Source organism: Acomys minous, assembly GCF_964271855.1.
Source record: "Acomys minous genome assembly, chromosome: 11".
Taxonomy (NCBI): Eukaryota; Metazoa; Chordata; class Mammalia; order Rodentia; family Muridae; genus Acomys; species Acomys minous.
The window spans coordinates 31950373-31974695 of NC_140492.1; the positions used below are offsets into that span (position 1 = coordinate 31950373).

The window sequence follows — 24323 nt, forward strand, 5'->3', positions numbered from 1 at the left end:
AGTCAGTTACATACATCTGAGCCTATTTATGTGTAGCTAATGTCAAGTTAACAGATACAAACTAAGATGTTTAACCTTGGGGGTCAATAAGGTGAAAGATCTCTCAATAGTTCATCTCCTTTATGTCTAGACAGCTAGTTGAGTGTAAGACATGGGTAACTTAATTGTAATGCAGATGTGTTCTATAGCACAAATATTAAGTACAAACATCAATAAAAAGCAAAGCATAGGCTTCAGGAGATATCTTCCTCAACTTATAATATGTTTGAATCTAATGATAAGTTGTACAATCTCATTTGAAATGACTAGGTTTATCCTGACTCTGCCATGTCCTATTTCATCACTTCCAGAGTGTCTGGTTTCCTTACATATTTATGTCCAAAGTGGTACTGTCAGCGAAAACACAGAGAATATTAAATTCAAGAGTAAAAGGATGCTTGTTCAATGCTAAGCCTTCTGTAAAAGGTTGCTATAATTTAGTAAATTATTTGGGAGAGTGACTGCTAATGACCCTCCTTAAGTTAAAAATCAGTAAATGGCACCTCAGATTATGAATTTCAAAGTGAGTAAATATAAAACTAAACCATTAAATTCAAGACATAGTTTTTTTCCTTTATTCTTGTAACTGACACACTTGGCAAAGAAGTGTTGATATTTCAGAGAAATGGACTTTACCATTTCTTTTTCCTTATGTTTGAAAAGCACAGTTCTACCAGCAATCTACCTGAGATGATGTCAAGTGCGGTAACTAATGTAGAACAGAGGTTGATGCTGTGATTTGAGTAATGGAGGCTGGTTTAAAGAGTATGTATTTTGTGTCCATGTTAATAATTTCCTTAGACTGGAAAGAAACAAATTATAATCATATGCAAGCCAATACATTTTTAGAATTTTCAGTTGTGCTCAAAATCAGCATACTTTTTCAGGGAACCCTGTGGATTTAAGGGGTTCAGAGTCCAAGCCATCAACTGTCTCTTAAGATTAGTGTTTATGATTCTGCTTTAGTGACTATAGATTGTCTTTCTTCAACAAATGCCAACTCTGGAATTGTTTATTAAGTGTCTGTGTCATTAATACGTCCAAAGGGGTCTTTGACCTCAGTGTATGTTTCCTTGGCACTGGGATCTGTATTTGTAACACTTCATAACTGGATATGTAAGTTGGAATATTTTCCATCTGATGTCTGAGAAATGTTCTAATGCACCTTAGCCAAGTATAATGAAAAGGGGGGATGGTGTAACAAGGCATGGTTTTGTTGGAATAGAGAGAATACAAGAGAAACTCTTGAGCAAAATTGAGGATCATTTGAAATCAACAAGAAGGACGTATGGAAATGAAGTGACTTGTCACTGCCAGGCACATCAGAGTCTTGGAATTAGCTCGTGAATACAAATATGGGTTGCAGTTTTGATTCTTCCAGGTTTTTTAGTTACATATAGTTCGAGTATTTATAATAAAAAATCAATATGTATACCACATGTTATTGGTAGAGCAATTAATGCACACAGGGATCATAATGATTCCCATCTTTTACTAGTTTTCATTTATAAACTTAACAAATTATGACAAAATTAAATTTGTGAAGTAAGGAAGATTTTTTTGAGAGAGAATATGAGAATCATTAGCATTCATTCAAAGTGATGCAAGATAGTCTAGTGTTATAGTCAACTAAAAGTTCAGCATAAAGAATTTTAAACATGTCTTTCTAGTTTTCACTTGATACATTAAAATTGATTAATTTAACTTTGGTATTATTTTCTATGCACTTGGGTTTATACCTATTTCTATGAGTTTTGTTCTTCCTGCTGTATTGATCTTTTATTACACCTCTCATCTCTAGTAACGTTTCTGTGGTTTATTTCTTATTAATGTTTTTTAAGTTCTTAGTCTACAATTTGCAAAAAGGTTCTTTTATCTTCTCTCTTTTAATATTTTGTGTCTTCAACGTTTAATTGAAATATGTTTTATAGATAGCACATTGTTGAACCTTGGTTTTTTTTTAATTCAGTGAGGCAAAATTACTAAATATTTGAGTTGTTTAGTTTATTCATATTTCATGTATGCTAATTGAATTAAGGTTAGGGTTGTGGTTTTGAGGGTTTTTTCCCACTTCTGTGAATGTTTCCCTAGAGTTATATAGTTCAATTCTCTCTCTCTCTCTCTTTCTCTCTCACTCTTTGTGTGTGTGTGTGTGTGTGTGTGTGTGTGTGTGTGTATGTGTGTGCATATGTGTATGTTTTTCCAGCATCTGTGTCTTTGTTCATGACATGAGTTCTGCTGTGCCCATTAAAGCCAGAAGAGGGATAGTGATCTCCTTAACACTGGAGTTGCAAATAATTGTGAATCACTGAGTGAATGGTAGGCATCCAATCTATCCTTCCATAGGAGCCTCTTCCTGTTTCTTCTTATACGGACCATTTAACTTACATATAATTTGGTATAAAATACTCACCCTGCTTCTTACTTGTAAATTATGTTGTGTGTGTTATAGTGGATTCTGCAAGGACCGCATTGAAAAGCGGTAATATACTACAGTCTTTATAAAACTGGTATCAAGTTTTATTCAGTTCAAGTTGGAACTGAGCTCCTACTGATAAAATGTGTGAAGTTTTCGAATGTGTGGCTTCCTTTTAGTCTCATGCCACCATTATACAATGTTATAAAACCAAATAAATCGTTTGTAATTTATTTTAATCACTCATGACTTTACAATAATTTTTAAAGGAAAAGAACTATTAATAAGTTTAATAGAGAAAGGAATAATTTTTTACAAGTCTTTTAGTATTTCAGACCTGCCATTTTGGTTTCCAAATACCATTTGCTGTTGTTAAAAGCTTTTATAGGCAAAATAAAAGGAACCATCATCTTTATAATGAGAGATATGTATATGTTTGCAAAGTAAGTTACTCTTGTAAAAGACTTAAATGTAGTTTGTTGTTAATAATTTGTAACTGAGCCCATTGTAACATCACTTTGATATCATCCATTCACAGAGATATAGTCTATTGTTCTCCATTTTAGAAAACATTTTCAACACGTCTTTCTTCATTCACTTATTTGAGAAACCTTCACTGCCAGAGCCTTTCATGGGAGTTAAACATATGCTGAAAGATGCTCTTCACAAGGTCTACAGTAAAATGTTATTTTCTTTCTATTTTAGTTGTCTTAATGATTAAATTATCAGAACATAATCAAATAAATTTTTGAACCATTATATAAGTTTACTTTCCTAGTTTTAAATTCCTTGTTGTGCCCTCAAAATGTTTCATAAAGTAAAGGTCCTCCAGTAAACCTGAAAAACAGAATTTTGTCTTTAGAGTCCACACAGTAGAAGAAAACTGACTCGTAAAAGTTACCCTTTTACTTGCACATGCATAGCTTGGCATGCTCACTGCCCACAACATGCAAAACACACAAAATTAAAGTAATTAAATTAAAGTGGTTAATTTATCACCACTATTTTTTATGCTTTCTTTAGTACTTTATGTACTAAGGTACATAAGTAATTTTTATACAACTTATAATCATCCTCTCCTGAATAAAATAACTTATCCAAACAATTTAATATAGTAGGCACTGGTAGGTATTGAATGTTTTCATCTAAGATCCAGAGAACACCAACTGCAGAGTAAAAGCTTCTGGGGATTAATGCGAAAGAACACAAATGAAGACACACACTAGAAGACTGCCTCATTTCCCAAGCCTGGGGTCAGTCCTGCTGTTCTCAGCATGCTGCTCCAGGGTGACCTCATCAGTAACATAAGAAGCATTCAGCTATCTGGCACCTTTAAGGCCGCTTACAAAATATAAACAGAGTGCTTTTAAATGGACCATAAAGCCTGACTAAAATCTTATAAATTAGTAAGAAAAATACCTGTTGCTTCATTACATCATCAGGAGACACTCAGCCAACTATTCCCGGATGGCTGTTATGTGAGTGTGAGTGTGTGTGTGTATGTGTGTGTGTGTGTGTGTGTGTGTGTGTGTGTGTGTGTGTGTGAGTCTGTCTGTCTGTCTCTGTGTACTTGTGCTTATAAAAGTTCCTATTCTTATTTTTAACTATTTTTTTTAACAACATATTGACTTGTACATGATAGTAATTAAGGATCATGCTTTGTCTGTTAATCAACTGTATTATATACCGGGACTGAAACCTTTCAAATGAGACCTGCAGTTCAGAACTTACTTCTGACTGAGCCCCTCAATGTCCCTTCAGGAACTAGTAAAAGACGTTCCGACATTTGGATAGTACTGTCTCCGAGAAACGTATTCAAATCGATCTGGTTTAGCAATGACATTTACTCTTGATTTAGGAGAATCTTCCCTGAGGTCAAAAGATGTCACTATCTTTTGAAAGCTTTGAAAAGAAAGAAAAACTTCTGTCCTCATGCAATCTCAGCATAGCCGCAGCTCTGATCAGCAAAAATAGCTTTCTTTGGACCTCATGCTGAGCTGTCCTCACAGGCAGCTTTTTGGAGAAAAGCCAACACTGATGCTAGGGGCCAAAATCTAACTGCGATCTGTGGAGAATAGTTGGAGCTAAAATGTTTACTCTTATTTTATAACTCCATTTCCTAGGTGCCACTAATCTGGGATAGAAGACCCCAAGAATCTCTGTAAAGGCAGATGAGTCCAGTGAGGTATCTGCCAGGGTACTATCTGAGCATAGTGTCTGGAAACCAAGTGTTCATGAGTAATATTCTGTGCCCACCTAAGTGTCTTCTTAAGATATGCAATAAGTAAATAGGAGCTTCTAGAAAGGCATTAGATCAATGCATTTACTTCAGGAGAAATAGGAGATTGTCAGAACAGTTTCAAAAGTAAGTACAGGAAAAGAATAATATGTCTGAGGTATGAATCACATGTGCCATTTTCATGGTGGGGATGTTCACACTTAATCAGTCTCTCTGGCACTATTTCCCATCCATGGTGATGCCAACTTTATCACCATGAAAGATACTTTGATCCTGAACTGTGGTGTCGGGAGCAACAGGCCACCACATCAATGACATCCACTCAGTAAGGCATCAGTACCCGTTAGCATTTGTCAGATGTGATATTTCACTAACACATTTTGACAACATCTGTATATAATTGCCCCCTCATATTTTTAGCTATCTTTTCATCTTCTCACACAATAGAGATCAACCACAAAGCATTTCCCTTCTGCTTTTCTAAAGTTTAAAGACAGAAACATACTTTAAAAATCTGTTTCTGCTTTCTGTGTGATGATGCTTAATTCCTTTTAATGAAACTGGGAATTCTTAGATTCCTAACATACTGAATATCTACTCCACATTAAAGCAGTGACATTGAAATTATAAAGATTATACAGAATATTGGTTGTTTAACATCAGAGTGCTACATAAATAGTTTTTCAAAAGCACCTCCACTGTGCTAGACACATTGCACACAAACATTCCAGTGTTCACAACTGCCATTTAAGATCCCTGCCCTTCCTCCTGCCTGCCCTTCCTCCTTCTTGCCCTTCCTCCCGCCTGCACTTCCTTCTCCCTGCCCTTCCTCCTTCCTGCCCTTCCTCCTTCCTGCCCTTCCTCCTTCCTGCCCTTCTTCCTTCCTGCCCTTCTTCCTGCCTGCCCTTCCTCCTTCCTGCCTTTCTTCCTGCCTGCTCTTCCTCCTTCCTGCCCTTCCTCCTGCCTGCCCTTCTTCCTGCCTGCCCTTCTTCCTGCCTGCCCTTCCTCCTTCTTGCCCTTCTTCCTGCCTGCTCTTCCTCCTTCCTGCCATTTCTCCTGCCTGTCCTTCCTCCTGACTGCCCTTCCTCCTTCCTGCCCTTTCTCCTTCCTGCCCTTCCTCCTTCCTGCCCTTTCTCCTTCCTGCCCTTCCTCCTGACTGCCCTTCCTCCTTCCTGCCCTTTCTCCTTCCTGCCCTTCCTCCTTCCTGCCCTTCTTCCTTCCTGCCCTTCTTCCTGCCTGCCCTTCCTCCTTCTTGCCCTTCTTCCTGCCTGCTCTTCCTCCTTCCTGCCATTTCTCCTGCCTGTCCTTCCTCCTGCCTGCCCTTCCTCCTTCCTGTCCTTCTTCCTCCTGCCCTTCCTCCTTCCTGCCCTTGCTCCAGTTCTTTCTTATCTCTGCTAGTAATTTTATGGATCCCTAAGCTTGGCCCACAATTCTTACTCCTTCCATCAGTCCCTTTATTACTGAGATGATAGGTGGATGCCACTGTTTCTCATTGAGACAGACATTTTAGTACTCATTATACACACGGAATTAGGCTCAGAGGAGTTGAGTGTTATGAGATGACCAAGAAAGTGGAGAGATTCCAAGTCAACCTATCTACATATTATCTACTGCCAAGCTAGCTTGTCAGTTACCTTTTCTCATTTTTTTTTTTTTTTGGAAGGAACTTAACCGACCATCAGATGATTCTGAAGAAAATTAGACAATCTAAAATTTCTCCTGTGATCACTGGGAAAAATATTGTGGTGGGATAGCAGAGGTGGTCACAGAAAATCAGGGTGAAAGTTTAAGAGAGTTCCATCATTAGGCCTCTCATTTGCATTGCCTTGTCTTTTGCTAGTGATAAGAAAGGCAGCAGGTAGAGTTCACAGTCATCGGCAGCTAGTAGGAAGAAAAAGAGTAGGAAATATCAACATGGAGGCGATCCTTGGCAGATTTAGAGTGCAGGAGAGAGGAGTTCAGACTTGGCTCTGTTTAAATCCGCCCCATCATGCCAAGGGACAAGTATGTTAGTAGAAAATGAGTGTGGGGAGAGAGATGTGCAAAGAGAGAGATAAAGAGAAGTAGTAAAATGTCATAAAAGAAATTTACAACCGTCCTACTGATTCCACAATGGCCCATCCTAATCGCTATATACACAGTGATAAAAGTAACTGGAGACACATGAGGCTAAAAAGTGAGAATTCTAAGGTGTCTTAGAAATAAAACAATCATTCTTGCCCTAGCAAATCAAAGATTATAAAGATTCTCCATTTTTCTCTTCGTGTGTGTGTGTGTGTGTGTGTTATTTAAGAAGCACAATGTGTTGGTACTAATATAGTCTAGCTATTCAATATATAAATGCCAGACTAGGTATTTTCCTAAGATTATTTGTACAATTAAAAATGTTAGAGAACATTTTTACATTATACCAAATATCACTCAAACAGATGAGGTAATGCATTCTTCTACGTCTCTCCTTCATAAGCAATATTCTTTGAGGTTTCTAAGTGGCTTAAATGGCTATTTTTATGGGTTGAAATATTGTCTTTTCTAGTTTTACGGCCTGAGCAAAACAGGGCTTGTCTGGAATGCATATAATATCGCACACGGGGTTAATTAGGTTAGGATGAATTAATTTGTAACAATTTCCGTTATTTGACACGCATCAATAATATAGTATATTACTTGCATTCCAGACATCAGCCTACTACGCCTACTACCCTGACCCAGTCAGATTTAATTTGGGAGAACCTTGGATCATATGAATACTTTTATTATTGATTTTGTGTAACGTATTTTACAATCAGACTTGGTCATAAAAGACTATAGGAACTTGAAGAGGTACTCTATAAAGGCTTCCTGTTGGAGATGGGAGATCATGGTTTCCACAGTGAAAAGAAAATGTACTACTCTCTTCCTGAGCTGAGAATCTGAGGTAAAATCTCAATTGTTATTAGCAGCTATGAAGGAAGTTTCTTTTCTAAGCAACTGCCATCGATTGATTTGAGGGTTTTGTTGTTGAGAATGTATATATTAGAATGGTTTGCGTAGTTTTCTTGTCATATTGTCTTTCAGACCCCTTGTGAAACCACCTTTTAGCTGGTACCTTTTTCCTTTTGTGGAAAACCTTCCTATATCAAGGCCTCCTTTTGTTTCATACAGTGAAAATATAGACTACAAGATTCTATAAAAAAAAAAGATCAGACATGAAGCCAGCTCTTATCAGGGAGGTTTTTCTTATGGCCCCCAAATAACTACATTTACAGCAAGGACTAGAAACACAGTGGAAGCATTCTGATTTTGCACAGGCCAAACAGAATTAACTAGAATATGTCAAAGTGAAAACAATCAAAACAAGCAACAAAAAAGGTGCCACCTATGCACTGTGGCTAGAGATATAAATCACAAGACCATGTTAATTGCCAGGCATTCTATTATATCTCTATTTTATTGGGTATAATGCTATTCACAGGTAAGTAAATTATACACAAGCCATTTTGCAAAGTCAGAGTTGCATGCTGTCCTTTGCCAGAGAAATGGTAGATGATATTCACTGAATAAAAGACTATTGACCTCTAATAGCCATAGAGCCCATTTATTACTTCTTGCTTTTCTTTCCAGTATCACTGGATCTTTTTCTGGCTTCTGAAATGTATGAAGTGTGCAGATTTTTATTAACAAATGCCTTTTTCTCTCTTATCTTTGTTGTTTTATTATAAAAAGGTAATAGCTTCTGGGAAGAATGACTGAGACTATGGGACAGAGGGGAGCAGAGGTCATGTGACATGTACAGTAGGCAATGTAAACATACACATACATATCCATATGTATGGATGAACAGGATTTGGTCTGTTTCATTTGCTTTTACTAATACGTTTCTGTTAGTATATTTAATGCAGAATAACATATAGAATGATTCGTTTTCTCAGGGTATTAACAGTGTCAAAACAGGAGTCACAGGGCGGGGTGGTGACAATAATACATATACCATAAAAGGGTTAAACAACAAAATTGAAATTTCATGATGGATGGAAAACTTGTCTGGCAGTGAGGAGAGAAAGCTTTAAAAATTGGACAGCACCCATCAAGACTCCATTTAGAAGTGGAGTGGTTCATAAACTAAACCTCCTCATTATCAGATTATGTTATGCAGTAGCCAGCATCTCCAATTGGTACAAGTGAGGTAATAAAGAGTTAAAATGGCTGGAAGTCTAAATTACCAGCCACACTCTTTAGAACTGAAGATGTGAGTAGATTTCCCTTAAGTCTAAATGATAGTGTCTTCACTTCAGTCTGTAGTCTTTAAGTACTTAGACAGATGAATTTAAAATACTCTGATGATTGTTTTTAACAAAATGCTATTATATGTTATAGAGATGGTATATAACATAACATATATGTATCTGTATTTACAAGTGAATTTTTCTAAGATTGTAATATATGTATGTTAGCAACTGAAGTGTTCAAAAATTGTGAGAATTTTGAAAACAACAAAATTTCTGATAATAAAATAAATGTATAATCTTGACCCCTCTTTGTTTAGTATTAAATTACTAGTTTCATTAATGGTAGCTACAGGCAAACAGTACATTTCTATGTTTAAGTAAAAAATAATATGATTTAGACAAAGCACATGAAAGCACCAACTCGCTGCCACTGTCTCGCCATGACACCCATGCCAGTCTTTTCAGCTGAGGCAGCAGAAGCAGCGGCTGGACTCCAGCTGTGGTCCAAATGGTGTTCATCCCATGCTATTCCCTGGTGTCCCCTAAAGGTGTTTAATTTTCGACTTAGAGTTGACACAAAGGAATAGAATTTGCACTAATAAAAGAGGAACTTGAAATAGGAAGGAAAGGTGACTATGGAGGCTCTATCTTTGCTTGAGGGGAAACATATTCTTCACTTAATCACTGAACCAACTTGTGTCATCTTCTAGTCCTGCGAGACAGATGCAAAGTATAGGTGAAAGTCTGTTTATCCTGTGATGGGGAATTTTAAAAATAAAGCAACTATGTGAAGTGTTATATTTTTTAAAACTACAGTAGTGCATAGCAAGGGTTTTCCTTCTTACATAAAATTAATTAGTAGGCACATAATGCCTACTTAGTACCTAGAACATCAACAAAAAATAATGCTTAGACTACTAGCTATGAATCCATATACACAGCACTACAAAACTCCATGGAAATTCTTTTAATGTCCTTAAAAAAAACACTTTTAGGTCATAGCTAAAATGACCCTTCTTACAGTTGAATAACCATGTCAATGATTGGTTGCTATAACTGTTGTAATTTAAAGCAAAAGGGGGATCTCTAAAATAAAACTGCTTCAACTATAGAAGCTGAAAGAGTGATCTCATACCTATAATAATCAACGTAGGAAGGATTGAGAGACACTCTTATTCAAGGCGTAGATGCCTGATTGTTTTTATCTCACTGGCTTGTCAGATGACACTCTCCCCAGATTTCATTACAACCACACAATGCCTGAATTTAAATGTTGTCAGAAGCACATACAGAGCACATGAGTTAACCCAGGAACAGCTCTTAAAGTTCTCTTCGGTGAGAGCAACTTAAGCAGTGTGTGGGCTAAGGAAGACACAGGGCTGCTTCTCTCTCTCTCTCTCTCTCTCTCTCTCTCTCTCTCTCTCTCTCTCTCTCTCTCTCTCTCTCTCTCTCTCTCTCTCTCCCACCCCCTGGCTCTGAGACAGGAGGGAGGCCTTCACAGTGAAACAGTACCCAGCTAAACATGCTTTTCAGGGAGAGACGGGAGGAGGCTCTTGTTCCTGTAGGAAGACATACAGCTGAGTAAAGAAGCTGTGTCTACAGTTCAACACAAAACAGTCTTGCACTAAGAAACATCTTGTCATGAAGTCAGTTCTGGAGTGAGCAAGTGCAGCACTGTCTTGAAAGGTGAGCCATTCCTTTAGCGGCAAAATATTCTCCTTGTGTGCCCTCTTGCTTGCAGGCTAAGGAGCACTGAATTTAATAGCACAAGTGAGCAAACAGAACAAGGCTGGAGGGAACCGGAAGGGAGGATAGCACAGCCCCAGAAACAAGCAGGGAGCAGGTTTAGAAAATAAGTGTACACACAGAAATCTGACTCCTTACATATATACGGTTAACTTCATAAGGAGGAATGCTGTACTGCTTTTCACTACCAAACAAGAAGAGTTGGTTATTTAAGGCCCTTCTGTGAGTGTTGCTAAGTTTGATGGAATGTTATCTACGGATCGGCCCTGCTGCTTCTAGGTCTATGGTACTTAGATATACAAACATATAGTCCTAGGCTCACTTAAATCTCAAACACTTTCTACGAAGTGAACCTGACTACTAGTATCTCTAGTGGTTAAAAAAAATGCTTTAAATGTAAGCCTAGAACTTTGTTAGAATTCTATTAAATTTTGACCCATATTATTCAGATGAATCTGCTTCATCAGAAAAGTCCACTGGGGGAAAAAAAAAGAGAACCAGTAATGCACAAAAATGTACACACTTACCCCGGACAAAAGAGTTTCCCATTTTGCACCAAGGAATTATGCAAGTATCCATTGGACTTTGAGCTCTATGCTCTGATCACCTAGAGGAGCCTGACAATTATTGCCATATGTGGATGTGGTTTTTTGTACTCTGGACATGTATCCCCTAGGATTTAGACTAATAGCTGCAGCCATTGTTTTTCATTAACTAACTGGAAAAAAAAGACCCTATCAGACAGAGGAGACTTTGGTCAGTGCCAACATGATGCAGACTCAGGCAAGTGGCAGAAAGCTGAGAGGATTACTATTACTTAAGCCAGAGCTCTGTACCTATTAAGAAATGAGACTTGAAAACTAAAGGATTGCAAAGTCATATGTGTTTTGAAATTCGATAAAGGAAATCTCCTTTCCCAAAGTGAGGACAAGATGTGGAGGGAAGGCAGCCAAGTTTGGAAGTGTTTGCTGGTGGATATGGCAGCCCCCGAAATAAAAGGAAAAACGTGCCCATATTAAGGGTTGACAGGGTGAGTCTCCACAAAGATGTGGAGGCTTTGAGCTAGTTAGAGGTAATTATTTCAGCTAGCCCTGAGCAGAGCCACTGGCTTTTCTCCTTCCATGCATAAATGCAAGGATTTCAGAAGACAGTAAAGGCACTAGCAAGAGAGGTGTGACCAGATGAACTGACATTTCATAAACTGATATTCAGCAAAATTTACTCTGCCATGTATATGGATTTAGAGACAAATTATGTAGAAGTAATGCTCTCTAGGAAAACCTCGAAGGTTGGAAGTATTAGGTATAGCAAAAGGCTTGTCACCTGTCTATCAGGAGCAGGCTTTGGAAGGGGGAAGATGTTTCATGTTCTAATTTTGAGGGTATACTTTCAGTAGAGAAGGATGGGAGTGTCATATTTCAAGGGGCAAACATCTTTAAAAGGAGGACACTAAGGAAAGGTAAATGTGGTTTAATGCTGCTCAAATATATCGATAAACCATATTGCTTTATACACTTGCAAGCATTTATGCATATTAGCTAACTATTTGTAATTACTTGTGCAAAACACTTCACTACTAAACTCTAATAGGCATAAATTTCAAGACAGTCATCTCATATTCGCAAACCCTATTAACATCTTTTAACCATGCCCATTTTATGGACACATGAACCTAAGACATGAAGATGCCTTGTAATTTATACAATTTTATAATAGAAACTGGCAGAATCTAGATTAAAAATAAATCAGTTCAAATATATGCTGTTAATATATACCCAACAGGATAAAATCTCATTTTTTATCAGTGGTAAGGTTCACTATAAATTGTTAGTCTAATAGTATGATATATAGTATGGATCTGTTAATAATTTCCCTTTGGCTTTATCATATATATTTTGCATTAGCACACAACAATAAAGCCTTAATAGAATTGTTCTTATGTGTTTGAAGGTAAATGTTTTGTGCAGAAAATAGGAATCAAATGTTCTAGTTTAATTACACCATGTTCTGAGATGAGAATTCATCAAAATACATCAATTTTTAAACAAATGATTAATCTAAGCTCCTTTAAAAAATAAAAACTATATGGACTGTGATAGTAATTGTTCCTGCAAATACATATTTCGCTCAGTTGTGTGTGCACATGAGTATATGTGTATGCGCATGCATGCACACATGTGTTATGCAATAATCTCTGCAACCAGGTGAATTAAAATACCTGTCATTTCATGAAGTCAATGCTTACTCTTGCTTTCATCATCCTGCAACCTCCCTAAGTATCTCCTACACTCATCAATATTACCTAAAAAATAACTCAATGGATTGTGGTTCTGTATCTATAACACTTTCTCTACTTATGTTAACTTAGCTCTTGCTTTCCTTGCATTGACAGGCTTCCTCTGTTGTCTCCTAACAATATATTCTCCTCACATTGCAAGAATGGACTTTGAAACATAAGTAGTTACTGTTACTGTGTGCCTCAGATGTGAAGTGTCAATGATCTCTGACAATACTCAATATGTATTAAAAACAATTCCTTAGCATGCAATTTTTCAAGTACTCCATGGCTTTATTTATCTAAGTGACTCCCAGGATTAGTTGGACACCCTCATTTTCTCTTCCAGTGATATTCTGGGTTGGTTTTGTTGTCTTTAATATTCTCACTAATTCTGTCCTGCCCCCTCAAATTTAAACAAAGTGTTGTCCCTCCATTTTCTCTTTCACATATCATATAAATCTTTGAATTAAATTTGTACCTATAGAAAACTATAGATTTTCTTTTAGTATTAGGTAGTAAACATAATCATAAATATTTTTGTTTAGTTAAAAAGTTGCTTCTTTTCATTGTAATCTAATTTAAAATATCCATTTAAGTAAAATGAAGTTTTCGTAAATATAATTCATATCATCTTACCATTAAGATATTGCTTTGACATTAAAGTTTTCTTAAAGAAATGTTTTGGGAAACATTTTATAATACAACTTATGAATAGTTCATTGTATATATTATTTATATCACATATGTTAATTATTTTATGTTTTTACATTTTTCTGTGAATAGAAGGCATTCATATTTTTAAATATCTATTCATCTTTTTCCCAGTATTCCACTTTGAAACATTATGATTGATCCATACCATGAAGTTAATGTTTCAAAGGCATAGTTTTTCTCTTTAGATGTTTGTAGCTATCTAACCACAGAAATTAGATATATAGAATATGATGGGGATTGAGAAATGAAAAACGACTCCATGACTCCTTTAAAGTTTATTGGTTTCCTTTTTTTCTCCTTTATTAATTTATTCTTGTTACATCTCAATGGTTATCCCATCCCTTGTATCCTCCCATTCTTCCCTCCCTCCCATTTTCCCCTTATTCCCCTCCCCTATGACTGTTCCTGAGGGGGATTACCTCCCCCTGTATATGTTCATAGGGTATCAAGTCTCTTCTTGGTAACCTGCTGTCCTTCCTCTGAGTGCCACCAGGTCTCCCCCTCCAGGGGACATGGTCAAAGGTGAGGCACCAGAGTATGTGAGAAAGTAATATCCCTTACAGAAGCTGATCGTTATAGTATATGTCTAGGCATTGGAATCCCATAGGATTCCACTCTTCTCTGATAGCACATCTACTGACATTGTCCTTGCTCAAGGACAGTTTAGGCAGCCACAGTTTTGAGGTATCATTTATAGAAGACACACTTTCACTGCATATGTTTTTACTATACCTTTCTGCTCTCCTTCCATATTTTCTGAGCCTAAAGTGAAGGAATTGTGATATAAATGTGTCCATTGAAGCTCGGTGCCCAATAATCAGTTGTGGTTTTCTGACAATTTTTGGAAGTGGCATCTCACTATGACTTGAACTTTGCATCTATCTGTTTACACTAAAGTTCTGGGTCACAGGCATGCGCCACCATGTTCAGAACCACAACCCATGCCCAGCATCAATCCCAGCTTTATTTATCTTTTTTAGACACATAACTACATCATTACTATATCAGTGATGATCATATCTTTCAATATAAGATGCTTATTTTTTTTTACATTTGAAATAGTTGCCCACTATGTGACATTGAATAAGTAAAAAATGTTTATATAAATGATAAAAGTCAAAATCTCCAAGGGAAATGAATTCATGAATAGTCATGAATGGCAGAAACTAAAGTCGCTTCTGGTGCAAGCATAACCAATGCTCTTTGACCATCTCTGTAACCCCTCCTATTAACTCTTTAGGTTTTGGGTTGGAATTAAGTTATGATGTTTTCCTCATTGTACAATAAAAGCACTTTGCTTTACCATAAAGAATGTAGCCAATTCAATCCATGATAAATAGATAGATCATCTTGTGATGTAATCCATCGCCAAAATTCCTTTAATTAGTAATAAAATAGGAATAGGAATAACATGCCTATTTGAGCCACTTAATTGTCTAGATGCTAAGATATTTATAAAAAAATAAAACCTGATCTAAAACCGGAGTTTATTGGGATGGAATATGATAATTAACTTCCTCATGGGCCTTGGAAGTTCTACTATCTTTCCTCTCACCTCTCACGTAAAGTAACACCAAGTTGTGTGTGTGTGTGTGTGTGTGTGTGTGTGTGTGTGTTCATGCTCATGTGTGAATCTGCATATAGGACTAGAGGTGGCCATTAGATATCATCCTTAATCATCATTCTTTTTAAAAATGGGATCTTTTCACTTAACCAGCAGCTCACTGATGTGGTTGAGCTGGCTGTCCAGTGAACGTCAAAGATCCCCATGTTTGTGCTGACCCTGCACGGAAGTAATAAAAGTGTTCCACTTAACCCGGCTTTGACATTGGATCCATGGCCTCATTCAAAGTCTCATCCTTGCTCAGCAAACATTTTAGTGACAAGTCCATCTCCTCAGCTCTTTTTCATTATTTGATTCTGAAGTGTTTAGTTCTACATTAGCTACTAAATTGAAACTTGGTAACTATAAGAATAAACTAGAACTTTAAGTCTTGGAAGCCCAAAGACTTAAAGATAATGTCATTTTACAAAACTGAGTAGTGGGAATGGATGGTCTATTCTTTATTTCACTTACTTCTTTGAAAGACTGGATAGATGGTGCAGGTCTTTCATGAATGTTGAAACTTCGGACATGAGGCAATACTGTACTAGGCAAGGAGTAGATTTTCAGTGAACAGTACACTGAATGCAGAGATAACTGTTCTCTTGGTAGAAGACATAAGGAGGATGGTGCAGAGTGTACAGGGCAACCTACCTGGATTTCCAAAGACAGTTAAATGTGTGATGCTAGAATTAGCTGTAGCACTCTCAGAACTCTCTTCCTGTTTCCGTTTTGGTTCTCTGCCTTTCTCCTTCGTAGTCAGGGTCTAAACTCCTAAACTAACTGAATACAAACAAGGTCAATGATTAACTCTAAAATGTTAATGAGGCAAATCAATATTGTTATTATTAGTAGTAGTTATTATTATTAATTCTTTTTGTGTGAGTTCCTTTTTCTGTTTCAGAGATTTAGTGAGAAAGAACATGAGTATGGGTGTGTAGAGATCTGGGTTATATCGGAGGAACGTAAAGACATCTTCAAAACGTCTAAAAAATTTTAATCAAAAAAGAAAAACCAAATAAAAATCTGTAACAAAAATTTCTAAATAAAACAAACAAACAAAATAAGACTTGAAGAATTAAGATTAACTATTCAATTACTATTCTAATTCTAAAATATAATGGTGATTTAAATCGGGGAAATGTAAAAGCTTTGTACAAACTTACACGTAATCACAGAAGTGTCTATTTCAGTACAAAAAGAGACATATCTGTAATGCCTCTCTCCATGTTAGCCATTGCTTTGAGTATGGCAGCTCTGCATAAGAGCGGCCACATCTGAGCTTCTCTGAAATGGCCCAGAGAACACATGTGGTCCTACTGTAGGCTTTCTGCTATGGTCCCTTTGTTACATGACCCATGCGTCTCAGTTACTTGGCCCCCAAGATTGGCACGGGTGTGCTGAGTAGAAGCAATGAACTCTAATATTTCTTTAACAATTCCTGATTCTTCTTTCTTTTTCTTTTTTTTTTTATTTAATTAATTTATTCAGATTACAACTCAATTGTTATACAACTCAATTATAAAGATATAAATGTCATCATTTATATCTTCCCATTCCTCGCTCCTTCCTGCTTTCACCCTATTCCCCTCCCCTAGGTCTAAGACCGAGGGGGACCTCCTCCCCCACTATATGGTCATAGGCTATCAAGTCTCATCTTGGTAGCCTGCTTATTCTTTCTTTGAGTGCCATCAGGCCGCCCCACCAAGAGGAGGTGGTCAAATATGGGGCACCAGAGTTCATGCCAGAGTCTGACCTGATGCTTCTTTCATCTATGTACTCCTTATCCCTTAGAGTACAATGCATCTTACAAGTTAAAGGTTGTTCCAGTCGTACCATGGGGAAAGTATGTGTGCATGTATAGCTAGAAATGTCCCACCTTAAGGATTCTTGGTTCTACTTATCTTCTATCACTGTTAACTACTGCGCTGCTTTGTTATGGAGTCTGCTTGTGTGGTACCTTCCACATCATTGAGACCAGAGGGGGACACTTTTGGTTTTGACAAATAAGTGTGAAAAATGTGAAAAATGTTTCTCATTGAAAAAAATAGTATTTTATGTAAATAATACATTTTTACCTTGAAAAATATCTAACTTTTATATGCGAAATTGAACTGTTGTATATAAATATGCTATTTTTTATATTTATAAATATCTTTTTGCTCTTAACAGTCTCAAAATAAATGATAGCCCTCAGAGTTTTGTTTTTTCTTCAACATATAATTGTTTGAGATAAAGTAGTCCTTTCATGGATAGAAATCCTTATCTTTTGACAACAATTATTCCAGGGCAGCATTAAGATCCCAGATCATTCTTTTTCTGAATGCTCTGCTATTGAATCTCAGTTCCTCTCCTTTCCATAGAACCCTCCTCCATCAGGCCCAACCTATTTGGAAAGACACATTGAGCTAGTCATTTGGACAATATCCTGTGCATTTATTTATATTTGAAATTGTTGTCCCAATAAAACCAATACTCTCTATTTAGAGAATGGATTTCAGAATATCTGAAATGAAGATCTCTTTTCTCTCTTGGACCAGGTACTTATCACAAACACAAAATTACATTAAAAAGCACACTCCAGTCACATTTAATTGTAAAAGTGAAATAATTACCTTGTTTTTACTGTTACCTTAAAATAGCTTAGCTATAAATATTTTTTAACAAGTATTTAATGCAGTTAGTTCAATGGTAACACTCCTTTAATTGTTAATACTATATTACAGTAAGCTAAGTAGTGTATAAATTAAACATAATAGGTTTATTTTAAATCCATTGGCTTTCAGGTCATAGTTTTTTTTCAGTCATTTTATTAAGGTAAAAAATACAAATGTAATAAGAACCTTATGCTGTTATATGAATGCTCATAGTAGAAATATGAAAATTGAAGATATTTCCTCAAAATATAAATAAACAATTTTAATGTTAGTTCATGTTAAAGAACAAAGGGACATAAAGCAGTTTCTGATAAAATACAATGATGATACTTTCCCTCATATCTCAGACTTTCACCCTTTGCAGAGACTGGCTGATCACTGTCAATATGCCCCAGACACTCCAGCTTCATTGTGCAACATTCTATAGTTTGTGTCTTTTTCCTCTAATTTTAACACATTTCTCAGTTTAAATTTTATATTTCAAAAATAATATGCTATTTTTGATAAATTTTCTTGAGAGGTGATTGAGACTAAAAATGTGAAAATCTTATTAGCAGGTTTTAAAAAATGTGATTAACCGTCATGCTCAGTCATGTGCCATTTTTTTTTTTTAGAGAAATACACAGAAGTAAGAAAACTATAAAATGAAATACTGTCATAGAAGAAGCAAGGGCTATTAAAACCTGTGAGGAGAGTATGTTTGGCCTCAGACTCTGAACGTTAAAGACTGGAAAGAGAGATGGATGTTGCAACTTCAGCTCCACTTGCATTTACATAAGTTGCATCCAATGTTCAAATAAGACACAAAAATTCATACAGACATACACACACACATATATACATTCATATGCACATACACACCTAGCACACATATGCACACATATGCCTACATTTTCAGTGTTTATGTGCCTTTATTGTATGTGTCCACTTATTTTACTTTTAAGCTCTCTAAGTTTATTAGATAAGAGAGAACATTCATCATAGTTGGTGAATTTTTAAAACTGATAAAACATAAGAAAGCATAATACATTATTTTAAATTGGTTTTTAAGATTTATTTATTTTTATTTTATGTTCATTAGTGTTTTGCTGGCATGTATACTTGGAGGTGCCAGATCCCCTGGAATTGGAGCTAAACTCAGTTGTGAGCTACCATATGGTTGCTGGGAATTGAATCCAGGACCTCTGAAGAGCCGCCAGTGTTCTAAACCACTGAGCCATCTCTCCAGCCCCCATTTAACCTGTTTTTATTGTAACAATAATACCAACATAACTCTATAAATTAGGAATATGTAAGCATGAAAATGCATTCTATAATTTTATGTTTAATTACCTTTCAAATTGAAAGAATTATGTTCGTTCCAAATTCATCAATATTATCATGTCTTCATGTAGACAAACATGCTTTAGACCAAACTATTCTCTTTTTTGCATTCACATACAATAGCTCTTTTACAGATTACTCCTCTAAAAGTTTAGCCCAATATTTTGAACTCCTGATTTTAGACACTTGGAGCATGGTATAGTTCAATATTCTTAACTACATTAAATATATTTTACAAAAACTTTAAAGATAAATGTGAGGTTGCTGTCAGGGTCTCATTCTCTGCTCATGATTCCCAAGCTGTATGGTGCATTGTAAGCAGAGAATGGAGTGCTTAGGGGTAAACACTATTTAGCCCCTTGCAACCCTCATAGTGACAGCATCTAGAGATTTTAATGTTATTCTTGTTTCAAGATAACTTCTAATTCTTTGCCAAAACTTTGGCAGAACATTGCTTAAGCCTTGAATGTGTATTTGGGTCTTGAATATTTTGGTATTCATGGTGCTAAGATGTCATAAAGTCATATTCTCTGTCTCTGTTTCTGTCTCTGTCTTTGTCTCTGTCTCTCTCTGTGTCTCTCTCTGTCTCTGTCTCTGTCTCTGTCTCTGTCTCTGTCTCTGTCTCTGTCTCTCTCTCTCTCTCTCTCTCTCTCTCTCCATATATATTCCTATTAATGAACCTTATTCCATCTTAGGACATACAATTCTTCTTAGAAAGTAAAGCAAAGAAAAGATAGTAAAGCATATGCTCAGAGCCAGGCTCATTAGCATTCTCCATGGTGAAAGGCCTCTGGACATTTTTTGATGTCACTGGCACCTCCCCTGCCTAACTTGATAGGACAACAGCAAGCACAGTAAAGTCCTGTTGCCAAGCCATCTTTGAGCCATACCATATTGTTATGGATTCTGCATTTTGCCGTAGGCACTGTATTTCTTTATTCGTTTATTTTAAAGACAGGAAGTAGCCCAAGAAGGAAACACTTGATCATTTTGTCAGTGCTATAATTTGAAGGCTGTTTAATGACTGAACAGAGCCATGTCCAATGCATGGAAATGTCCCAGTCTTGGTAAGCATCATACCTCTACTCAGATGACAAAGAATAGAGTTCCTGAAAGATTGGGGAGTCCACCTCATTTGGAGAATAAACAGTTGCTTTGACCTTGTACTGTGAATTAGCCTCTGTCAGGTTTGGATTTGTAAGACCAGGAAATCATCTGTTTAGTTGGTGGTGTTCAGGCCATTAGCTTGTGTTTACAACAAGGAGTCCAGTGGTATAGCCTTGTGTGTAGCAGCTCGAGTCTGAATACTGAAAGAGCACTACTTACCAGCCGCTTTGTTTTATAATTTAAAGGTAATTCAAATTGAAATGAGCCTTTTAACCCTTAATTAAAACCATGCTTCTTCTAAAAGTCAGCCACATTTGTCAGTTGGAGACAAAATTCACTTTGTAACTAAAGACTGTCTATTTTCTTTCAACAGTAGCCACCATGGTTTACTAGGTGCATTTGTTTTTCTTCACTATGGTAACCTGAACCACTCTGTGTATCAGAAGAGCTCAAAACCATCAATTATAACCTGGAGGAAAAGGGTGCTGTGTTCTTTCAAAAGGAGGCCAAAGATGTGTCTAGAAACACTCTCGTAATAATTACTCACGACACATACTGGGCTTGCGATACTTCCTTTTTCTTCTTCATTATTTGCTGGAGCTGGCAGGGTGTGATTTTTAAGTTCCTATGGGCCCAGAGTGTTTAATTCCTAGTTGATCATTTTGCTTTCACCTATAGAATTGAATGTTCCCAAGATATTTCTGACTCTTCTATTACAGAGTAAAATGTTCTTTTTATTTCCTTCTGTTGTTTTTATCAACGTATGTTGTATTCCCTGATGAATATTTGGCAGGGACCTTGATCTTGCTTGCTTTCTGTTGCAGTGATTAAAAGCATGAGCAAAAACAACCTAGGGAAGTGAAGGGTGTATTTGTCACAAGCTTTGAATTATAGTCTATCTATCACTTATGGGAGCTAGGGCCGGAGCTTAGCAGGATCAGGCAGAGGCAGGAACTATGAAGAGAAGCTGCTTACTAGCAAGTCCCTGTGGCTTGCCTAGCCTGCGTGTGTGTGTGTGTGTGTGTGTGTGTGTGTGTGTGTGTGTGTATACACACACAAAACCTTAGGCCCACCTCCCAAGGATAATATGACCCACAGAGCAATCAAGAAGTTAGAATAAACAAATCTGATTAATAGAAAATCCACAATGATATGCAGTAGCCTTGAGGGGTACCTTTTTCACATTTAATCCATGATTATTAATTTAAGCCTATACATCCTCCTCCCATCATTTAGCTACTTAAACATCAAAGATGAGAGCTCCTATCATAACTAATCTTAGACTATCTTGTGTAACTCATAGAGAAAACATACCACGGACCACATAAACATGTACACAAATGAGCAGGGGGAAAAAAGATGGAGGAAAGAAAAGTGGCATTTAATACATTTCCAGCCACTTAAGATATTGGAATCTGTTTATTTGTCCTTTCATTTTATGAACATGGAGTTAAAATCAACGAATAGTTTTAGCAGAGTTTAACCAAGAACATATTTCTATCAGATTACCTAAGGGAAGTTATGAATTAGAGTTCTATAATTGGGTAGCAGGTTTTAAATATGCTTTTATTACTTCTGCATACCGAATTAGTAGGTGAGTGTTTCATAGCAATTCTTGACTTTATAGCTGAGATTTTTATTTTAAAACTAAATACCAGCCTGGAGAGATAGCTCAGTGGTTAAGAAAGATTTGCAACTCTTCCAGGTGTCACGATATCTGTTCCTTGTATCCATATTGGTAGCCTCATAGTTGCCTCCTGCTCCTGTGGTTCTGGCACCCACAAATATGTGGCATAAACACACACATGTATACATATATATATTATTTATATATGTGTGTGTTATATACAAAAATAAAAATTGTTGAAATGTACATGTCTTTTTAAAAGTTTTTTTGTATTTGCTATCAAATATTGGTTTACTGGAAAGTCAGAAGAAGCTTGTCAAAAATAGGGTGAAACCAGAGATGGTAGCTCACACCAGTAATTCAGTCACTCAGGAGTGTTTGGCAGGAGGAGACTTAGGAGGAAACACATTAACACATCCAATTTCTACTCTTCCTGAAAATGGTTTTCCTTATCTAAGTGGGCTCTTTTTAGCATATAAAACATATTTGCATGAGAGACATAAGTAAATTGTTTCAGCATCAGTTTTATAGTGAAGGAAGTGTGGCAAATATGCATCCATTTTAATGTAAAATGTTCAATAATTCCCCAAGAATTTTTTTCTGAAGAATGAACAATCTACAATATATAGATAGGTGTTTTAGCACAAATTAATTCCTGACAAGGGAGGAGAATGATTTATTGGTAGGATAAAGTGAGATTGTCATCTGTGTTAATATAGATAGATGCTAGATTGATAGATGAAATAAATAAATAAATAAATAAATAAATATGATAGATAGATAGATAGATAGATAGATAGATAGATAGATATACCTTCCCCTTATACATTTATTATTTTTCCAAGACAATTAATATTAGTGAAAATTCAATTTTAAGTTTTATTTTCAAGTATGCTCCCGAATATTAGTTGATGATTCAGGGAAAAAATGACACACAATGAGAATAGAAGGATTTATTTCATACATATTTTCAAAGTTTATTATTCCACCTTATTTGCTTTGTTTGTTTGTTTGTTTTAAGGCAGGCCTCTTTAAAAAGATGCTTTTATTTCCTCAATGAGGTGATGAGGTGAGACTCATAACCAAGCATTACCAATACATGCCTTAGGCTGAGACCAAAGTATTTCTATCTCTGTTCTATCTATACCTAGGGCTAGGCCTGAAAGCTTCTAGTCCCTGTACAATCTAATCTTTCGCAAGGCCGGATCTTGAAGGCTTCAGCTTTCAGCCTGTATCTACTATCATAAGCCTAGAATGTTTCCAGCCTCTGAGACTTACTGTTGAATAAGTTCACCCTTTATATTTCTTTAAGAACTAGTGCTAGCTGGTTAAACTCATCTGTTCTCATGCAAACTCCTCTCCAAGCTAACTGATTCAAACTGGCTTCTCTTGGCTTCTCAATGAATTGCTCTGCTTGGAAAAAGTGAAATCATGATCAGAACTGCACTGATTGCATGAACACAACAGAATTGACTCAAACTTCAGAAACTCAACTGAACCTAAATACATTCAGCTAAACTGCACCAAACTGCTCACTCTCTTCCTCCACTGTTCTTAAGTAGCCTCTCTTTCCTGTCCTTGTGAGAGTTGGGTGTACCCTTTCTCTGACTTTTCTATTAAGTCTTTTTCTGATTCATCATTTTGCCTGGTCCTCCTTGTTTGGGATTAAAGGTGTGTACTAAGGGCATGTCCATATTCCAGCCAGATTGTGCAGACCATGGGCTTTGGGTGTGACCCCTTGACAGAATAATTATGTTACTGCATTAAAATCCCTCTAAAGATCCCAATCTATAGCCCAAGTTGCCATAAAACTCATGGATATCTTCCTGTCTTGTATTACCAAACACTAAAATGGAGAAGATAAACCACCTTTTCTGTGTTCACAGTGTTTTTTAAATTGACAGTCTCTCTGTTCTTCTACTAAAGGAATGTGCTTTCCCATTTCCCCATGCTATCATTAGATATGAAATACAAGAAAAATAAATCTTTGAGGCAGACATATAAACGGCAACATTACTTTTTCTAAAATGGTTTTTTATTTGTAGTAGATGACAAAAGAAAAAACAAATTTATAAAAAAGCTTACATTTTATTTATTTTTTGTTCTGAATGTCTTTTTTCCCTTTTTTATTAATAAATCAAATCATTCATATTACATCTCAATTGCTATCCCATCCCATGCATCTTCCCATTCCTCCCTCCCTCCTGCTTTCACCCCATTCCCCTTCCCTATGACTGTGGCTAATGCTAGGGTATCAAGTCTCTTCTTGGTATCCTGCTCTCCTTCCCCTGAGTGCCATCGGGCCTCTCCATCAAGGGGAAGTGGCCAAATATGGGGCACCAGAGTTCATGTGAAAGTCAGACTCA

The 24323-nt window shown here is 36.5% G+C and overlaps 1 protein-coding gene and 1 long non-coding RNA gene across 5 annotated transcripts in view; one reads left to right on the plus strand and one right to left on the minus strand.

Moving 5' to 3' along the window:
* LOC311609269 overlaps positions 1-11410 on the minus strand; it is a 123548-nt gene extending 112138 nt beyond the window's left edge. For both annotated transcript variants that reach the window (XR_014783336.1, XR_014783337.1), the window contains exon 1: positions 11176-11410. This is a non-coding gene — a long non-coding RNA (uncharacterized lncRNA). The remainder of the gene's footprint in view (positions 1-11175) is intronic.
* Positions 1-24323, plus strand: part of EPHA3 (EPH receptor A3) — a 320902-nt gene that overhangs the window by 193893 nt on the left and 102686 nt on the right. The window lies entirely within an intron of this gene.